This window comes from Cryptomeria japonica, unplaced genomic scaffold (assembly GCF_030272615.1).
Source record: "Cryptomeria japonica unplaced genomic scaffold, Sugi_1.0 HiC_scaffold_15, whole genome shotgun sequence".
Classification (NCBI taxonomy): domain Eukaryota; kingdom Viridiplantae; phylum Streptophyta; class Pinopsida; order Cupressales; family Cupressaceae; genus Cryptomeria; species Cryptomeria japonica.
Genome location: NW_026728837.1, coordinates 2,370,074 through 2,387,500, shown reverse-complemented (window position 1 = coordinate 2,387,500; position 17,427 = coordinate 2,370,074). Strand labels below are relative to the sequence as shown.

Sequence of the window (17,427 nt, the reverse complement as noted above, 5' to 3'; positions counted from 1 at the left end):
TTCGTCGGAGACGAAGAAGCAACCTTCAGTGCAAACGTAGCACTCTTTTGTGCAACCGCCCAAACAACGCCCCCTCTACCCTCTGTCGAAACACTCGGCATTGCTGCTCCCTAAGGTGAGCTTCTCCTCATAGGCAATTCCGCTCTTATCCGGTCACGTTTGTGTGCCCGAATTTCGCAAGGCAACCTCCATGGGACATGGAAAAGACTCGAGAAGAGAGCTCGCTCACGGGAGAGAGAAGCCAAGGAGACCACGAGAGTGCTGAGAGTGGGACAGCGCTGAATAGGCGGGAGAAGCCTGCGCGTATAAACGGAGATATATATCCAATTGCAACGAAGGAACGTGCCAAAGATCGAGAACAATGGCAGAAATGCTAGTAACGTGCACTTCGGGACCAACGCATCACCGGAAGACAACCGCCAAACATCGAAAGAGTCGCGATGCTCCGCAACCTACGTGCAAAGCGGTCGCACACCGGGTAAGGGAGTGAGAGCCCCAAACATAGCTGGGCGAGGCGCTCACTCCGCTCTTTAATATCTCGTTAATACCGCCAAGGAAATGGCACAAGCACACACACACAAGCATCCTCGGAAGAGGACAGTTCGAGTGACAGGTCAAATCCAAGAGTTCCGAAGACTACCTCCAGGAACAATCGGGAACAAGACCGATTACAAGTCGTCGAGTCTGTTACTGGGCGAACACGAGATGCGCACAGGAAATCGATCAGCCCTCACAATGGCCCAAGGCCAGAGATCGGACTGCTACGATTTACCCCAACAATCATCGTGCCACTCTTCGCAGAGAGGTGATAGACGCCAACGAGCCCGCGCATAGCAATCGAGGTGTAAAAAGGGCGTTGAAGGCAGGAAGCCTGGACGAAAGAGGCTACGAGGTCACCTCGAAGCGGTCTAAGAATCGGGCGCACTTGGGGCGACTACCAGTGCCAACCCCTTATCCCGCGGTGCGTCCGACACACAGAAATTTCCAAGGTGGCCAAGGAGCCTCCCCGCATAGCAATCGGGGTGTGAGGTTACGGATGCAGCATTGATAGCAATCGAGGTGTGAGGCGAAGGATGCAGAAGTGAGAGCCGAGGGATGTAGCAGAGATAGCAATCGGGGTGTGTGATGCAGAAGAGATAGCAATCGAGGTGTGCGGTGGGAAGGGCCCAGCAGCCAGAATGCATGAAGCGACGGATGAAGCAGTGATGACAACCGGGCTGTGAGGAGAGGAGGGATGCAGCCAAGAAAGCAATCAGGGCTCGAGGCAAGGGATGCATCAAGGATAGCAATCATGTTGTGAGGCGAGATTCCAAAGGCTAAACGTGAGAGGCTGCAGGGTCGACTCAGAGAGGTCTATGCATGTGAGAGGCTGAAAGCAAGGTCGACTCGGAGCGGTCTATGCATCGGGCGCGCTTGGGGCGACTACCAGTGCCAACCCCTTATCCCGCGACGCGTCCGACAAAGAGAACGTTCCAAGGCGGCAGAGGAGGTTACCAGCCGAAGGATGCAGTAGCAATAACAGGTATAGTTCCGCGGCGGCCGAGAAGACTCACCGCATAGGAATCGGGATGCGAGGCGAGGGATGCGGCGGGAAGGCCCCGACGGCTAAACGGAAGAGGCTGCAGGGCCGCCTCGGAATGGTCCAAGCATCGGATGCGATTGGGACGACTACCAGTGCCAACCCCTTATCCCGCGATGCGTCCGATACACAGATAGTTCCAAGGCGGCCGAGGAGCCTCACCGCATATCAATCGGGGTGCGAGGCGAGGGATGGGGCGGGAAGGCCCCAACGGCTAGACGGAAGAGGCTTCAGGGCCACCTCGGAATGGTCCAAGCATCGGACGCGCTTGGGGCGACTGCCAGTGCCAACCCCTTATCCCGCGATGCGTCCGATACACAGATGGTTCCAAGGCGGCCGAGGAGCCTCACCGCATAGCAATCGGGGGTGCGAGGCGAGGGATGGGGCGGGAAGGCCCCAACGGCTAGACGGAAGAGGCTTCAGGGCCGCCTAGGAATGGTCCAAGCATCGGACACGCTTGGGGCGACTACCAGTGACAGCCCCCTATCCCGCGATGCGTCCGATACGAAGATGGTTCCAAGGCGGCCGAGGAGCCTCACCGCATAGCAATCGGGGTGCGAGGTGGGGGATGCGGCGAGATGGCCCCAACGGCTAGACGGAAGAGGCCACAGGGCCGCGTCGGAATAGTCCAAGCATCGGACGCGCTTGGGGCGACTACCAGTGACAACCCCTTATCCCGCGATGCGTCCGATACGAAGATAGTTCCAAGGCGGCCGAGGAGCCTCACCGCATAGCAATCGGGGTGCGAGGTGGGGGATGCGGCGAGATGGCCCCAACGGCTAGACGGAAGAGGCTGCAGGGCCGCCTCGGAATAGTCCAAGCATCGGACGCGCTTGGGGCCACTACCAGTGACAACCCCTTATCCCGCAATGCGTCCGATACGAAGATAGTTCCAAGGCGGCCGAAGAGCCTCACCGCATAGCAATCGGGGTGCGAGGTGGGGGATGCGGCGAGATGGCCCCAACGGCTAGACGGAAGAGGCCACAGGGCCGCCTCGGAATAGTCCAAGCATCGGACGCGCTTGGGGCGACTACCAGTGACAACCCCTTATCCCGCGATGCGTCCGATACGAAGATAGTTCCCAGGCGGCCGAGGAGCCTCACCGCATAGCAATCGGGGTGCGAGGCGAGGGATGCGGCGAGATGGCCCCAAAGGCTAGACGGAAGAGGCTGCAGGGCTGCCTCGGAATAGTCCAAGCATCGGACGCGCTTGGGGCGACTACCACTGCCAACCCCTTATCCCGCGATGCGTTCGATACACAGATAGTTCCGAGGCGGCCGAGGAGGTGGGGGATGCAGCGAGATGGCCCCAACGGCTAGACGGAAGAGGCTGCAGGGCCGCCTCGGAATAGTCCAAGCATCGGACGCGCTTGGGGCGACTACCAGTGACAACCCCTTATCCCGCGATGCGTCCGATACACAGATAGTTCCGAGGCGGCCAAGGAGCCTCACCGCATAGCAATCGTGGTGCGAGGTGGGGGATGCGGCGAGATGGCCCCAACGGCTAGACGGAAGAGGCTGCAGGGCCGCCTCGGAATGGTCCAAGCATCGGATGCGCTTGGGGCGACTACCACTGCCAACCCCTTATCCCGCGATGCGTCCGATACACAGATAGTTCCAAGGCGGCCGAGGAGCCTCACAGCATAGCAATCAGGGTGCGAGGCGAGGGATGCGGCGAGAAAGCCCCAACGGCTAGAGGGAAGAGGCTTCAGGTCCGCCTCGGAATGGTCCAAGCATCGGACGCGCTTGGGGCGACTACCAGTGACAACCCCTTATCCCGCGACGCGTCCGATACACAGATAGTTCCAAGGCGGCCGAGGAGCCTCACCGCATAGCAATCGGGGTGCGAGGCGAGGGATGCGGCGAGAAGGACCCAACGGCTACACGGAAGAGGCTTCGGGGCCGCCTCGGAATGGTCCAAGCATCGGACGCGCTTGGGGCGACTACCAGTGACAACCCCTTATCCCGCGACGCGTCCGATACACAGATAGTTCCAAGGCGGCCGAGGAGCCTCACCGCATAGCAATCGGGGTGCGAGGCGAGGGATGCGGCGAGAAGGACCCAACGGCTACACGGAAGAGGCTTCGGGGCCGCCTCGGAATGGTCCAAGCATCGGACGCGCTTGGGGCGACTACCAGTGACAACCCCTTATCCCGCGACGCGTCCGATACACAGATAGTTCCAAGGCGGCCGAGGAGCCTCACCGCATAGCAATCGGGGTGCGAGGCGAGGGATGCGGCGAGAAGGACCCAACGGCTAGACGGAAGAGGCTTCGGGTCCGCCTCGGAATGGTCCAAGCATCGGACGCGCTTGGGGCGACTACCAGTGACAACCCCTTATCCCGCGACGCGTCCGATACACAGATAGTTCCAAGGCGGCCGAGGAGCCTCACCGCATAGCAATCGGGGTGCGAGGCGAGGGATGCGGCGAGAAGGACCCAACGGCTAGACGGAAGAGGCTTCGGGTCCGCCTCGGAATGGTCCAAGCATCGGACGCGCTTGGGGCGACTACCAGTGACAACCCCTTATCCCGCGACGCGTCCGATACACAGATAGTTCCGAGGCGGCCGAGGAGCCTCACCGCATAGCAATCGGGGTGCGAGGCGAAGGATGCGGCGAGAAGGACCCAACGGCTAGACGGAAGAGGCTTCGGGTCCGCCTCGGAATGGTCTAAGCATCGGACGCGCTTGGGGCGACTACCAGTGACAACCCCTTATCCCGCGACGCGTCCGATACACAGATAGTTCCAAGGCGGCCGAGGAGCCTCACCGCATAGCAATCGGGGTGCGAGGCGAGGGATGCGGCGAGAAGGACCCAACGGCTAGACGGAAGAGGCTTCAGGGCCGCCTCGGAATGGTCCAAGCATCGAACGCGCTTGGGGCGACTACCAGTGACAACCCCTTATCCCGCGACGCGTCCGATACACAGATAGTTCCGAGGCGGCCGAGGAGCCTCACCGCATAGCAATCGGGGTGCGAGGCGAGGGATGCGGCGAGAAGGACCCAACGGCTAGACGGAAGAGGCTTCAGGGCCGCCTCGGAATGGTCCAAGCATCGGACGCGCTTGGGGCGACTACCAGTGACAACCCCTTATCCCGCGACGCGTCCGATACACAGATAGTTCCGAGGCGGCCGAGGAGCCTCACCGCATAGCAATCGGGGTGCGAGGCGAGGGATGCGGCGAGAAGGACCCAACGGCTAGACGGAAGAGGCTTCAGGGCCGCCTCGGAATGGTCCAAGCATCGGACGCGCTTGGGGCGACTACCAATGACAACCCCTTATCCCGCGACGCGTCCGATACACAGATAGTTCCGAGGCGGCCGAGGAGCCTCACCGCATAGCAATCGGGGTGCGAGGCGAGGGATGCGGCGAGAAGGACCCAACGGCTAGACGGAAGAGGCTTCAGGGCCGCCTCGGAATGGTCCAAGCATCGGACGCGCTTGGGGCGACTACCAGTGACAACCCCTTATCCCGCGACGCGTCCGATACACAGATAGTTCCGAGGCGGCCGAGGAGCCTCACCGCATAGCAATCGGGGTGCGAGGCGAGGGATGCGGCGAGAAGGACCCAACGGCTAGACGGAAGAGGCTTCAGGGCCGCCTCGGAATGGTCCAAGCATCGGACGCGCTTGGGGCGACTACCGTTGCCAACCCCTTATCCCGCGATGCGTCTGATACACAGATAGTTCCGAGGCGGCCGAGGAGCCTCACCGCATAGCAATCGGGTTGCGAGGCAGATTATTGGGAAGGGAACCCCCTGGGATGCGGCTCAAGCAGTGCCCAAAGGGACTGGAATGCGGAATCACATCGAGAGACCCAAATGCTATACGAGGGCTCAAATCGAATTATCGATTTGGCCACGACATGGACGCATCGGAACGACTACCTTTGCCGAACCACTCGCAATTGCATCCATACCGAAACCAATAGACATTTCCGTTAGAGCCCTCGCATAGCATTCGGGAATCTCGCATGCCCCTCTAAATCGACCAATGCTGGCGCTCAATGAAAATCCGAGCGCTACCACCGTTCGAGCGCCAGCATTGGTCGAGTTAGAGGGGCACGGGGGAGAATGCTCCAGTCAACACCTCCCCTATATAAGTTATTTGTCCGATTCTCGCACAACCGTAGTCTGCCTCGTCGAATCAAACAACGGTCCCAGATTCCGACTTCCGTTCCGTAGAGACCCAAAAGCTAGATGGAGGCTCGCAAGAAAGAGAGTCGGCGCATAGCAATCGGGTTTCTCGAACGTTTAGGGACCGAGCTCACTTGCGGATAGGGCAAAATCCGCCAAGCAACCCAAAAGCTAGACGGGGGCTCGAATCGAATCGCCTAGGCGGCCACAACAACGACGTGTTGGATCGACTACCAGTGCCAAACCATTCAGCAAGACTAGTCTGTGTCGAGGCCGGATAGAGATTCTCAGAGAGCGCCCGCATAGCATTTAGGAGACCTGCCGCGTCCCTCACACTCGACAAATGGTGGTGCACGTTTATAAATCCGAGCGATCCCAACCCTTTCAAGCACCAACATCGGTCGAGATAGAGGGGCACGGAGGGGGCTGCGTGAGACAACACAGTCCCCTATATAAGTTATTTGTCCGATTCTCACACATCCGAAGAATGGTCATCAAATCGGACAACAGCCCAAACTTCCGACTTCCGTCCCAGAAAGCCCAAGAGCTATCTAAAACGTTCATGGCCGGAACTCGATCGCGGCTATACCAGTCCGCCAAGCAACCCAAAAGCTAGACTGGAGCTCTAGTCGAATCACCTCTGTGGCCATTGCAAGGACGTGTTGGAGCGACTACCATTGCCGAACCATTCCGCAGGTCGAGTCCATACCAAGGCCGCATAGAGATTCACGATGAGCTCCTGCATAGCAATCAGGAGACTTGCCGTGTCCATCACAATCGATAAATCCTGGTGCAAGATTTTTGCATCCGAGCGCTCCAACCAGTCGAGCACCAGCATCAATCGACATAAACGGGCACGGGGGGAGGATGCTCGAGAACACTACCTCCCCTATATAAGTTATTTGTCCGATTCTCAAGCAGCCGAAGTCTGGTCATCGAATCGGGTCAAAGACCACAACTTCCGACTTTACCCACAATGCAAGTCATCGAATCGAACATCGGCCCCCGAGTCGGACTCCATGCGTATGTCAGGTCATCGGACCCAAATTCCGCCTTCCTGCGCATGGCGGGCCATCAATATCAACTCGGTCATCGGACCCAAACTCCGCCTTTTTGCGTATGGCACGCCTTCAAATCGGTCATCGGACCCAAATTCCGCCTTCCTGTGCATGGCGGGCCATCAACATCAACTCGGTCATCGGACCCAAATTCCGCCTTTCTGCGCATGGCACGCCATCAACTCGGTCATCGGACCCAAATTCCGCCTTCCTGCGCATGGCAGGTCATCGGACACAAATTCAGACCTCGCCAATATGCCTACGTATCGAATCGGTCATCGGACCCAACTTCCGACTTCATCCATACTGTAGGGTCTTTGAGGTTGGCGCGGTGCGCTCAACCCAGGGAGTCGACCCATCGAAGCATACACCTCCCCTATATAAGCTATTTGTCCGATTCCCACACCTGTGTAGTTTGCACCTCTGACCAGGACATCGACCCCAACTTCCGAACTCGACTGCAACGACGGCACCAGCGCCTTGGTGCGCACCTTGCGACGCACAGTCCCAACATTCGCCTTCCTGCACATGGCAGGTCATCGGACCCAAATTCCGACCTCGCGAGTATGCCTACATATCGAATCGGTCATCGGACCCAACTTCCGACTTCATCCATACCGTAGGGTCTTTGAGGTTGGCGCGGTGCGCTCAACCCGGGGAGTCGACCCAACGAAGCATACACCTCCCCTATATAAGCTATTTGTCCGATTCCCACACCTGTGTAGTTTGCACCTCCGATCAAGACATCGACCCCAACTTCCGAACTCGCCTCCAACGACCGAACCAGCGCCTTGGTGCGCACCTTGCAACGCACAGTGCCAACATTCGCCTTCCTGCACGTGGCAGGTCATCGGACCCAAATTCCGACCTCGCGAGTATGCCTACATATCGAATCGGTCATCGGACCCAACTTCCGACTTCATCCATACCGTAGGGTCTTTGAGGTTGGCGCGGTGCGCTCAACCCGGGGAGTCGACCCAACGAAGCATACACCTCCCCTATATAAGCTATTTGTCCGATTCCCACACCTGTGTAGCTTGCACCTCCGATCAGGACATCGACCCCAACTTCCGAACTCGACTAAAAAGACCGCACCAGCGCCTTGGTGTGCACCTTGCAACGCACAGTGTCAACATTCGCCTTCCTGCACATGGCAGGTCATCGGACCCAAATTCCGACCTCATGAGCATACCTACTAATCGAATTGGTCATCGGACCCAACTTCCGACTTCATCCATACCGTAGGGTCTTTGAGGTTGGCGCGGTGCGCTCAACCTGGGGAGTCGACCCATCGAAGCATACACCTCCCCTATATAAGCTATTTGTCCGATTCCGACACCTGTGTAGTTTGCACCTCCGCTCAGGACATCGACCCCAACTTCCGAACTCGCCTGCAACGACCGAACCAGCGCCTTGGTGCGCACCAAAAGTGCGCACTTTTGGAGGGCACTTTTGTGCGCTCCAAAGGTGCGCACTTTTGGAGGGCACTTTTCTGCGCTCCAAAGGTGCGCACTTTTGGAGGGCACTTTTTGGAGGGCACTTTTCTGCGCTCCAAAGGTGCGCACTTTTGGAGGGCACTTTTTGGAGGGCACTTTTCTGCGCTCCAAAGGTGCGCACTTTTGGAGGGCACTTTTTGGAGGGCACTTTTCTGCGCTCCAAAGGTGCGCACTTTTGGAGGGCACTTTTTGGAGGGCACTTTTCTGCGCTCCAAAGGTGCGCACTTTTGGAGGGCACTTTTTGGAGGGCACTTTTCTGCGCTCCAAAGGTGCGCACTTTTGGAGGGCACTTTTCTGCGCTCCAAAGGTGCGCACTTTTGGAGGGCACTTTTTGGAGGGCACTTTTCTGCGCTCCAAAGGTGCGCACTTTTGGAGGGCACTTTTTGGAGGGCACTTTTCTGCGCTCCAAAGGTGCGCACTTTTGGAGGGCACTTTTGTGCACTCCAAAGGTGCGCACTTTTGGAGGGCACTTTTCCTGTGCTCCAAAGGTGCACACCTAGGTGAGCACCTTCGACCACACCTTGTAGCACACCAAACTCTGACTTTCGACTTCATCCGCAATGCAGGGTCTTTGAGGTTGGCGCAATGCGCACAACCAGGGGAGTCGACCCATCAAACCCAACACCTCCCCTATATAAGCTATTTGTCTGATTCTCATACATGCGTAGCCTGCAGGAGCAATTAGGACATCGACCCCAACTTTCGGCTTCTAAACGAAAACAAGGTCTTTGAGGTTGGTGTAATGCGAACAACTAGGGGAGTCAACCCATCAAACCCAACACCTCCCCTATATAAGCTATTTGTCTGATTCTCATACATGTGTAGTCTACAGGAGCAATTAGGACATCGACCCCAACTTTTGACTTCTTAACGAAAACAAGGTCTTTGAGGTTGACGTAATGCGCACAACCAGGGGAGTCGACCCATCAAACCCAACACCTCCCCTATATAAGCTATTTGTCCGATTCTCATACATGTGTAGCCTGCAGGAGCCATTAGGACATTGACCCCAACTTTTGACTTCTTAACGAAAACAAGGTCTTTGAGGTTGGCGTAATGCGCACAACCAAGGGAGTTGACCCATCAAACCCAACACCTCCCCTATATAAGCTATTTGTCTGATTCTCATACATGTGTAGCCTGCAACAACGATTAGGACATCCACCCCAACTTCTGAATTCGTCTGCGTTGACCGCACCAAAGGTGCACGCCTTGGTGCTCACCAAAATCCGACTTCCGACTTCTTCTGCTATGCGGGGTCTTTGAGGTTGGCGCAGTGCGCACAACCAGGGGAGTCAACCCACCGAATGCAACACCTCCCCTATATAAGCTATTTGTCTGATTCTCATACATGCGTAGACTGCAGCAATGATTAGGACATCCACCCCAACTTTTGACTTCTTAAACAAGACAGGGTCTTTGAAGTTGGTGCAGTGCACACAACCAGGGGAGTCGACCCATCAAACGCAACACCTCCCCTATATAAAGCTATTTGTCCGATTCTCATACGTGTAGTCTGCAGCAGCGATTAGGACATCGACCCCAACTTCCGAATTCGTTTGCATTGACCGCACCAAAGGTGCACGCCTTGGTGTGCACCCTGGAGTGCACTTTGGTGCTCACCTCGGTGCACACTTTGGTGTGCACCTCGGTGTGCACCAAAGGTGCGCACCTTGGAGCGCACCAAAGGTGTACACTTTGGAGCGCACCACATAGGGTCTTTGAGAGGTTGGCGCAGTGCGCACACCAAGGTGGGTGTTGAGGTGCGTGCCGAGGTGGGTGGGTGCTAGGGTGCGCTCCATGGTGGGTGCCAGGGTGGGTGCGTGCTAGGGTGGATTCCAAAGAGGGTCATAGGGTGGGTGCCAAGGTGGGTTGGTGATATAGTGGGTTCAAAGGTGGGTACTAGGGTGGGTTCCAAGGTGGGTCACAAGTTGGGTGCCAGGATGCGTGGGTGTTAGGTTGGGTGCCAAGGTGGGCTCCTGCGTGGGTGGGTGCTAGGGTGGGTTTCAAGGTGGACGCGAGGGCGGGTGCCAAGGTGGGTAACAAGTTGGGTGTTAGGATGGGTGAGTGCTAGAGTGGGTGCCAAGGTGGGTGGGTGCTAAGGTGGATGCCAAGGTGGTTCACAGGGTGGGTGGGTTCTAGGGTGAGTTCCAAGGTGGGTCACAGGTTCAGTGCTAGGGTGGGTGTCAAGGCGGGTGTCGAGGTGCCTGGGTGCTAGGGTGTGGATGCCAATGTGGGTCATAGGGTGGGTACTAGGGTGGGCTGCAATGTGGGTGCCAAGGTGGGTAACATGCTCGGTGGGTTCTAAATTGGGTGCCAGGGTGGGTGTGCACCCACCTTGCCCGAGGTGGGTGCCAAGGTGCCAGTGTGGGTGGGTGCTAAGGTGGATGCCAAGGTGGGTGAGAAGGTGGGTGATAGGTTGAGTGGTAGGATGGGTGGGTGCCAAGATGGGTCACAGGGTGGGTGCAAGGGTGGGTAGGTGCTAGGGTTGGTGTCAGGGTGGGTGGGTGCTAGGTTGGGTTCCAAGGTGGGTGCGAGGGTGAGTGTCAAGGTGGGTCACAGGTTAGGTGCTAGGATGGGTGAGTGCTAGGGTGCAAAGGTGCCAGGGTGGGTGCTAGGATGGGTCGATGCTAGGGTGAGTGGCAAGGTGGGTCCACAAGTGTCAAGGTGGGTGCCGAGGTGGGTGCCAAGTCGGCGACTGCTATGGTGGATGCCAAGGTGGGTCACGGGGTGGGTGCCAAGTTGCTAGGTTGGGTTCCAAGGTGGGTGCCAACGTGGGTGCTAGGGTGCGTGGGTTAAAGGGTGTGTCACAACGTGGGTGCCAGGATGGGTGCGCACCCACACTGGCCAAGACGGGTGCGGGTGCAAGGTTGGGTTCCAAGCCCGGTCACAGGCTGGGTGCTAGGATGGGTGGGTGCCAAGGTGGGCACCAGGGTGGGTGCACCCACCCTGGCCAAGGTGGGTCACGGGGTGGGTCCTAGGGTGGGTAACGGGGTGGGTACTAAGGTGCGTGCCAAGGTGGGTCATAGGGTGGGTGCCAAGGTGGGCACCAGGGTGGGTGTGCACCAACCCTAGCCAGGGTAGGTCACGGGGTGGTTGTCGGGGTGGGCGTCAAGGAGCCAAGGTGGGTGGCAAGTAGCCAAGTTGCGTGCCAAGGTGGGTGTCGGGGTGGGTGCCAAGGATCCAAGGTGGGTGCCAAGGAACCAAGGTGGGTGTCTGGGTGGGTGCCGAGGTGGGAGCCAGGGTGGGTCCCAAGGTGAGTGCAAAGGTGGGTGCCAGGGTCAAGGTGAGTGCCAATGTGGGTTCCAAGGTGCCAGGGTCAGGGTGAGTGCCAATGTGGGTTCAAAGGTGCTAAGTTGGGTGCGAGGTTGGGTGCGAGGGTGGGTGGGTGCCAAGGTGTGCTAGGTGGAAGCCCGGGTGGGTCGGCATCCCATGGGTGTCGAGTTGGGTGCCTGATGGGTGCTTCTTGTCAAGTTTTAGTCGTCGGGACTCATTTCGAGCCTTAGAGGTCGTTTCTTGTCCGGTTGCCCTGTCTTCGACCTGGGAACCCAATTTTGGTCCTCGGGTCCCATTTTTTTTTGTCTCGCATCCCACTTTTGGCCTGTGGCCTTTTCGGGGTCGATTCTCGTTTTGGGCATCAGAGCATGTTTCTTCTCCTAAAACCCAATATTTGTTTATTAAGTCTCGGAACACATTTTTGTTCTCGTGGACCCATCATGGGTCTTGGAACGCATTTGTGGTCCTTGGGTCCCATTTTGCATCCCGAAACTTGTGTTTTGGTGCTTGATCCCTATTTTGGGTGCCCACCTTGCACCAAGTGCGCACCCGGGGCAAACCGAGCGCCTTGGTGCACCGGGGCAAGATCGAGCGTGCACCCGAGGCGCCCCGAACATGCACCAAGGTGCACTCGGCCCACATGTGAGCGCAGGTCGTTGCGCCCGAGGTGGTGTGTGGGCACCGCGTTGCAGACGGGACACTGCACGCACACGACGCCCCCTCCAGGTGCACGCACGTAGGCCGGGCCGGGTGCACACCCGACGCCCTAGCAAGGTGCGCGCACCCGGGCAGGGCTCACACTTGGCGAACGGGGCGCACTTCGCGAGGGAGGGTGTGCACCTCGACGGGGGTGGGTGGCCGGGGTGGATTCGCACGTGGGTCGCGGTTTGCTAAGTACACACTGCGACAAGCTCATAACGGGTGCGATCATACCAGCGTTAGTGCACCGGATCCCATCAGAACTCCGCAGTTAAGCGCGCTTGGGCCGGAGTAGTACTGGGATGGGTGACCTCCCGGGAAGTCCCGGTGTTGCACCCTTTTTTAGTTTTTCGCCGGGCGTCGCAATGCTATTTGAATAAACCTTTTGCCCGTTTGCGTTCTCGTCGGGGCCGGGCCGGGCCGGGGTGCGCTGCCCGCACTACCGCGCGCGCGGGGGGCGACACCGAGCGCGCACCCGAGGCGCCCCGAGCACACAGGCCACGGTGCAACCCGGGCGTTGTGCGCGCACCCCGGTGCGCCCGAGGTGCTGCGCGCGCACCCAGGTGAAATCGGTGTGCACCTCGGCCAGTGCGCGCTCGGTCGAGTCGCGCACGTTGGCCAAGGTGCACGGTGATGTTTCTTACTCTAAGGTTCCGCACCAGACGCCCGGGACAGGTGAGCGAAGCTGGGCGGGGCCGGGTGCGCGGCCGGGGCAGGTGCACGCAGCTGGAGAGAGCTTTGGAGCACACTTCGGAGCGCACCAATGATGCGCTCCATTCAAAAGTTTCCTGAAAAGGCAAAAAAAGTTGAGATTATAGAATTTCCCACTTGAGAGATTGTAAAAAAAAAAAATTTAAAATGAAGGAAACGCGGGTGCCAAGGTGTGCGCAGCCCAGCCAAGGTGTGCGCACCAAGGCGCCCACCCTGGCGAAGGTGCACGCAAGGTGCGCACCCGAGGCAAACCGGACAATTAACCCAACTTTCGACTTCGCGCGCACCTTGGAGCGCACTTCGGAGCGCTCCTTGGTGCGCACCAATCTTGGGCACCTCGGAGTGCACCATGGCGCCCACCAAGGTGCGCACCCGGGGCAAACCGAGCTCCGACTTCGTGCGCACCTTGGAGCGCACGAAAGGTGCGCACCATGGCGCCCACCAAGGTGCGCAGCCCAGCCAAGGCGTGCGCATCAAGGTGCGCACCCTGGCGAAGGTGCGCACCCGGGGCAAACCGAGCTCCGACTTCGTGCGCACCTTGGAGCGCACAAAAGGTGCGCAACCCAGCCAAGGTGTGCGCACCCCGGTCAAACCGAGCTCCGAATCGTGCGCACCAGAGGTGCACGCCATCGTGCGCACCTTGGAGCACACTTCGGAGCCCTCCTTGGTGCGCGCCGATGTTGCGCACCTCGGAGCGCACCCGGGGAAAACAATGCAATTAACCCGACTTTCGACTTCGTGGGCACCTCGGAGCGCTCTCGGGTTCGCACCTCGGAGCACACGAGGTGCGCACCTTTGATGCGCTGCCTTCACCAATTTCCAGAAAAGGCAAGAAAACATTGAGAAGGTGTGCGCACCGAGGTGCCCACCCTGGCGAAGGTGCACGCGAGGTGCGCACCCGGGGCAAACCGGGCTCCGACTTCGTGCACGCCGCACCTTGGAGCACACTTCGGAGCGCTCCTTGGTGCGCACCAGGGCGCGCAACCCAGCCGAGGTGCCCACCCCGGCGAAGGTGCACGCGAGGTGCGCACCCGGGGCAAACCGGGCTCCGACTTCGTGCACGCCATGGTGCCCACCGCGGCGAAGGTGCACGCGAGGTGCGCACCCGGGGCAAACCGGGCTCCGACTTCGTGCACGCCGCACCTTGGAGCACACTTCGGAGCGCTCCTTGGTGCGCACCATGGTGCCCACCAGGGCGCGCAACCCCGCCGAAGGTGCACGCGAGGTGCGCACCCGGGGCAAACCGGGCTCCGACTTCGTGCACGCCGCACCTTGGAGCACACTTCGGAGCGCTCCTTGGTGCGCACCATGGTGCCCACCAGGGCGCGCAACCCCGCCGAAGGTGCACGCGAGGTGCGCACCCGGGGCAAACCGGGCTCCGACTTCGTGCACGCCATGGTGCGCACCGCGGCGAAGGTGCGCACCCGGGGCAAACCGGGCTCCGACTTCGTGCACGCCGCACCTTGGAGCACACTTCGGAGCGCTCCTTGGTGCGCACCAGGGCGCGCAACCCAGCCGAGGTGCCCACCCCGGCGAAGGTGCACGCGAGGTGCGTACCCGGGGCAAACCGGGCTCCGACTTCGTGCACGCCGCACCTTGGAGCACACTTCGGAGCGCTCCTTGGTGCGCACCATGGTGCCCACCAGGCCGCGCAACCCAGCCAAGGTGTGCGCACCAAGGTGCACGCGAGGTGCGCACCCGGGGCAAACCGGGGTCCGACTTCGTGCACGCCGCACCTTGGAGCACACATCGGGGCGCTCCCGGGTTCGCACCGGCGTTGCGCACCGTGGTGGGCACCTCGGAGCACACCAAGGTGGGCAGCGAGGTGCGCACCTTTGATGCGATGCCTTCACTAATTTCCATAAAAGGCAAAAAAAAAACGAGATTTTAAAATTTCCGTTTTGAAAGATAGTGAGAAAAAGGGAATGCTGGTGCCATCTTGAGCCCGCCCTGGTGCGCAGCCCAGCCAAGGTGTGCGCACCAAGGTGCCCACCCTGGCGAAGGTGCGCGCCCGGGCAATTAACCCAACTTCCAACTTCGCGCGCGCCAGGGTGGGAGCGCACCCAACAACCGGGCCTGGGAAGAGCCAATGCGAGAAACCCCACCAAACGCTCTGACAAAAAAAGAGGGGGCGCTCCAGTAACCCCGCTTCGGAGCGCACCCTGGGCAAACCCAGCCAAGGTGCCCACCCCGGCCAAGGTGCAGGCGAGGTGCGCACCCGGGGCAAACCGGGCTCCGACAACGTGCACGCCGCACCTTGGAGCACACTTCGTAGCGCTCCCGGGTGCGCACCTCAGAGCACACCAAGGTGGGCAGCGAGGTGCGCACCTTTGATGCGCTGCCTTCACTAATTTCCAGAAAAGGCAAAAAAAAAAGGAGATTTTAAAATTTCCGTTTTGAAAGATAGTGAAAAAAACGGAACGCGCGTGCCATCTTGAGCCCGCCCTGGTGCGCAGCCCAGGTAAGGTGCCCACCCTGGCAAAGGTGCGCACCCGGGCAATTAACCCTACTTCCGACTTCGTGCGCGCCAGGGTGGCAACCGGGCCTCGGAAGAGCCAATGCGAGAAACCCCACCAAACGCTCCGACAAAAAAAGAGGCGGCGCTCCAATAACCCCGCTTCGGAGCGCAGCCGGGGCAAACCCAGCCAAGGTGCCCACCCCGACGAAGGTGCACGCGAGGTGCGCACCCGGGGCAAACCGGGCTCCGACAACGTGCACGCAGCACCTTGGAGCACACTTCGAAGCACTCCCGGGTGCCCACCGGCGTTGCGCACCGTGGTGGGCAGCGAGGTGCGCACCTTTGATGCGCTGCCTTCACTAATTTCCAGAAAAAGGCAAAAAAAAATGAGATTTTAAAATTTCCGTTTTGAAAGATAGTGAAAAAAAAGGAACGCGGGTGCCATCTTGAGCCCGCCCTGGTGCGCAGCCCAGGCAAGGCATGCGCACCAAGGTGCCCACCCGAGGTGCACACCCGGGGCAAACCGGGCTCCGACTTCGTGCAGGCCGCACCTTGGAGCACACTTCGGAGCGCTCCTTGGTGCGCACCATGGTGCCCACCAGGGCGCGCAACCCAGCCAAGGTCTGCACACTAAGGTGCCCACCCCGGCGAAGGTGCACGCGAGGTGCGCACCCGGGGCAAACCGGGCTCCGACTTCGTGCACGCCATGGTGCCCACCGCGGCGAAGGTGCACGCGAGGTGCGCACCCGGGGCAAACCGGGCTCCGACTTCGTGCACGCCGCACCTTGGAGCACACTTCGGAGCGCTCCTTGGTGCGCACCATGGTGCCCACCAGGGCGCGCAACCCAGCCAAGGTGTGCGCACCAAGGTGCACGCGAGGTGCGCACCCGGGGCAAACCGGGGTCCGACTTCGTGCACGCCGCACCTTGGAGCACACATCGGAGCGCTCCCAGGTTCGCACCAGCGTTGCGCACCTTTGATGCGCTGCCTTCACTAATTTCCAGAAAAGGCAAAAAAAAACGATATTTTAAAATTTCCGTTCTGAAAGATAGTGAAAAAAACGGAACGCGGGTGCCATCTTGAGCCCTTCCTGGTGCGCAGCCCAGGCAAGTTGTGCGCACCAAGGTGCCCACCCTGGCGGAGGTGCGCGCCCGGGGCAAACCGGGCTCCGACTTCGTGCACTGCATGGTGCCCACCAAGGCGCGCAACCCAGCCAAGGTGCCCACCGCAGCGAAGGTGCACGCGAGGTGCACACCCGGGGCAAACCGGGCTCCGACTTCGTGCACGCCGCACCTTGGAGCACACTTCAGAGCGCTCCTTGGTGCGCACCAGGGCGCGCAACCCAGCCGAGGTGCCCACCCCGGCGAAGGTGCACGCGAGGTGCGCACCCGGGGCAAACCGGGCTCCGACTTCGTGCACGCCATGGTGCCCACCGCGGCGAAGGTGCGCACCCGGGGCAAACCGGGCTCCGACTTCGTGCACGCCGCACCTTGGAGCACACTTCGGAGCGCTCCTTGGTGCGCACCATGGTGCCCACCAGGCCGCGCAACCCAGCCAAGGTGTGCGCACCAAGGTGCACGCGAGGTGCGCACCCGGGGCAAACCGGGGTCCGACTTCGTGCACGCCGCACCTTGGAGCACACATCGGGGCGCTCCCGGGTTCGCACCGGCGTTGCGCACCGTGGTGGGCACCTCGGAGCACACCAAGGTGGGCAGCGAGGTGCGCACCTTTGATGCGATGCCTTCACTAATTTCCATAAAAGGCAAAAAAAAAACGAGATTTTAAAATTTCCGTTTTGAAAGATAGTGAGAAAAAGGGAATGCTGGTGCCATCTTGAGCCCGCCCTGGTGCGCAGCCCAGCCAAGGTTTGCGCACCAAGGTGCCCACCCTGGCGAAGGTGCGCGCCCGGGCAATTAACCCAACTTCCAACTTCGCGCGCAGCCAGGGTGGGAGCGCACCCAACAACCGGGCCTGGGAAGAGCCAATGCGAGAAACCCCACCAAACTCTCTGACAAAAAA

The 17,427-nt window shown here is 59.8% G+C and overlaps 1 non-coding gene across 1 annotated transcript; it reads left to right on the top strand.

The window, feature by feature from the left end:
* Window positions 1–12,459: 12,459 nt before the first annotated feature.
* Window positions 12,460–12,578, top strand: LOC131860530 (5S ribosomal RNA). The gene has a single exon (XR_009359624.1). It is a non-coding gene; the product is annotated as a 5S ribosomal RNA (ribosomal RNA).
* The last annotated feature ends 4,849 nt before the right edge of the window (window positions 12,579–17,427 follow it).